General features: G+C 42.3%; 1 protein-coding gene across 1 annotated transcript in view; it reads right to left on the reverse strand.

The window, feature by feature from the left end:
• Positions 1 to 512, reverse strand: part of RC3H2 (ring finger and CCCH-type domains 2) — a 46,586-nt gene extending 46,074 nt beyond the window's left edge. The window contains exon 1 of the mRNA XM_007468370.1: positions 409 to 512. The gene's annotated coding sequence lies outside the window, so the exon portion shown is untranslated. The remainder of the gene's footprint in view (positions 1 to 408) is intronic.
• Between the last annotated feature and the right edge of the window lie 3,040 nt (positions 513 to 3,552).

Below are 3,552 nucleotides of genomic sequence, written 5' to 3' on the forward strand. Positions count from 1 at the left end.
CTCGGGAAGCCCCAGGGCAGAAAGCCGAAAAGCCAGGAGAGGACTTGGTTTCGAGGACCTCCTCCAACCCCACTCTTACTAACTGGTGTAGAAAAGGGAGAGGGAAGCCTGGTCTTTGCTTGCATGGGTTCCTTAGGGGCAGAAGCGTCCCCTCGGCCGGTGTCGACCGGAGGTGGCCATTAGCGCTGGGCGCTTGGTACTGAAAAAGCCCTACCGGGGCGAGGGGCCTCCTCCGGCCCGAGACTCCGGGCCCGGTCCGGGTGTCAGGTGCGGCCCTCGGTTTCCTACCCTCGCGGCACCGGCGACGACAACGCACAGACCCCGGGCTGAGACCGGTCACCCGCCCGACCGCCGGGAACCTGGGACCCAGGCTGGCCCCGAGCCGCATCGTGCCCGCCCCCGCCCTACCTGAGGGGGACCGGGCGGGGTCGCTAAGGGCCGCTCCCGGGAGCCCCGCGACCGCGCGGCTCGGCGACGGAGGCGCCTCGTCTCGCCGGGGCAGAGCTCGGCGGCGGCTTCACGGCCTCAAACTCCATCGGGAGGTACAGGGACAGCCCCGTTGGCGGCGGCGGAGGCCGCGACGGGGCTTCCTCCTCCCTCCGCCTCCGCCTCCTTCTCCTTCTCCTCCTCCTCACCAAGGAGGCGGACCTGGAGGGATTCCGACCTAGTTCTCGCGAGAAGATACTCCCCACCTCACGCGAGATCACGACTGACCGGGAGCTGGGGAGGTGGAAGGGAAGCGTAGTAGCCCCCGCCCCCTGGACTGCGCATCAGTTTTCCTCGGGTCTACAGAACCACCCCTTCACGTGACTAGGGAGCTCTGGAGCACTGTGGGAGGTGCTGTTAGGAGGCCTGGGCAAGCCGAAGGGCTTGATGGGAAACTCCCTGTACATTCATATGCGCCTCGAGCCAGCCTCCTAGACACCGGTTTGAGCCAGTGTCTGACTCCCACTGTGGAAGGCGTGGTATGGATTGAGCATAATCTGAGGCATCTGTATTATATTGTACTCACTCTCGCATAATTAAATGCTGACAGGATCCCTCAGTCTCTCCACATAGGGGCCAAGCAATCTCCCTATTTTATTTAAAAAAAAATTTGTTTGCCTGGCACTAACGCCTTATCTCTTTGTTAAAGAGAGAATTCTGGGCTCTTCAGAAGCTGGCAGGGATAAAAATTCAGTCACAAATTCTGGCGTCAATATCTCAATAAATATTTGTTGAAGGATTTCTTTTCATAGTAAACTGCAAGGTAGAATTTTGTTTTTATAGATGAAGAAGCAGGCTGGGAATAGGGATCAGGGAAGTACATTAGTGGACTATATTACGTGCCAGGTCCTGAGTTACGTAATAAAATTTTTAATTTTACTATTTTGTTTCACATGCTCATCAAAATAATCCTAAAAGGCAGATACTATGTGCTCTGTTACTGATGAGATACTGAAAAACACAGGTTAAGAAAATGGCCATGAATTTTAATTAAACAAGTCACTTTCCAATGCGAAACCGGATGTCCAACAAAAGCGTTTATGGAAGTAAACCCACCACAAATTAGAAGACATATGGAAAAGTAGTTTATAAACTATAATGAGTTTAAATATAAATATATATACATATGGTTATTACTACCCAGATGGCAGGAAAACATCAGTGTTTTTTAAAAAAATATTCATAGGCCACATCAAAGATTTTCTTACATGCATTTTTATCCCTTTCAGTCACTTCTCTTTATGAAACATATGCCAACCCAATAGAAAGGTTCCCAACAATGATTCATTTGGTTCACTGTTTTCCATTCAACTAGATAGTGATGGATATATACATATCTTTTTTCCATTCCACTGGACAGTGGTATGTGATAACGTGATAAGATTTTTCAAAGGTGACCTGATCACATTTAAAATTTCGATTCCAATTCTCCTTCCCTTCCTGCTTTATTTTCTCCAATTCCGTTTTCAAAATCTGACAGTACATTGGTTTTACTTGCTTACTGTCTGTCTCGCTCCAGTACAACACAAGTTTCTTGAGAGTAGGGATTTTTGTCTGTATACCTAACTTCTAATACAGGTATATATTGTAAAGACTCTATAAATATTTGTTGAATGAATGATTAAATGAATAGCCAGGAAAAATAGTTTCCTTTAAAATTCACAGATTAGACAAAAGACAAAACTCTCCATTCCCATCTCCACTTTATTATTTCTTATGTAAACATATAGGATAGTTACATCCAGGGAAAAATGGTAAGGATTTTCTCTTACACCAAAGTAACAACTGTCTTTCCAAGATCCTTTATACATAAATCCAGTAAATGAAGAGGCTGAACCAAAACATGCTGCATATTTTTCCCATCATATCAGAAACACAAAGAACTAAAAGTGAATGTTTTCAGTGAATAAATTCAACACTTTACTTTGCCCTACCTGCATTTTAAAAAAAGATTTCATTTTCCTGAAATTGTTTAGACACATCATGCAAACAGACACTCTCCTAGGAATGATTTGAGATCCCTCTGTGCTACCGAACAGGAATAAATAATAATAAATAACAACCATCACTTTCACAAAACACCCCTTCCCCCTAAGCAAAAATCTCAAAAGTGCTTACAAAAAATTTCACGAGAATCTTACAAGGCACACATAAAGCATAAACATAGTACAACCATAATTTTTTCAAACATCATAGATACCAATTTCTAAAAAAAAACAGTTTATTACTATTCTTTTACTCTCCCCTCCCATTTCTATCCCTCCCCTACAAAATTTCCTCCTAGGAAGCAAAAATAAGAAAATTACTTCAATCACAAACTATTTCTGAAAGGGAAGTGTTCTCATGCCTACAAATGGCCAATCATAGGTCAAATGGGAAAGAAAATTGAGCGCTGTGCTATCAAATTCTCCAGTGGAAGAAAAACACTCTTTAATTTAGAAAAGGTCTGTCTCCAATGGAGTACTAAATAGCAACATTCATAAAGACACAAAACTCTCCTCACTTGCTTTTCCCTCTGTTCTTAGAAACTCAGGAAGATTTAAATATAAAATCACAGAATTTTAGACCTGGAAATGATCTTACAAATTATCAAGATCAAAGTTGTTATTTTACATATAAATTTAAGAAAAGCTCAAGGAGAGGTGACCTACCCAATGTCGCTAACTAGTGACCTGGGAATTATGAAGTTGTTTTTCTTATCTAATACTAGAGCTGGATTACTTAAAATCTCTCCCAGAGTTAAAAATCTATAAAGAACATATTTTTCACAGAAGTATCACAAAAAAGATATTTAACATTTATAACAATCAACATGTGATTCATCACAAAATTCATTAAATGGTACAAAGTATATTACATTTTAAAATGTGGAAGGGCTTCCACAGAAACTAAACGTAGCAGAAATTCTAAATAAAGCTGAGGTGAGTAGAGGAGGAACAGAACATCTTGAAATAAGATGTATCCAGCCAGGCTTCTTTACAAATAGTTCCTGTGTTTTAGAAAATATGATTTGCCCTGCACTATATTTTAATCTTGTTATAACAACAAAAAGTTTTGTGTTATATG

This window comes from Lipotes vexillifer, unplaced genomic scaffold (genome assembly GCF_000442215.2).
Source record: "Lipotes vexillifer unplaced genomic scaffold, Lipotes_vexillifer_v1.1 scaffold1285, whole genome shotgun sequence".
Taxonomy (NCBI): domain Eukaryota; kingdom Metazoa; phylum Chordata; class Mammalia; order Artiodactyla; family Lipotidae; genus Lipotes; species Lipotes vexillifer.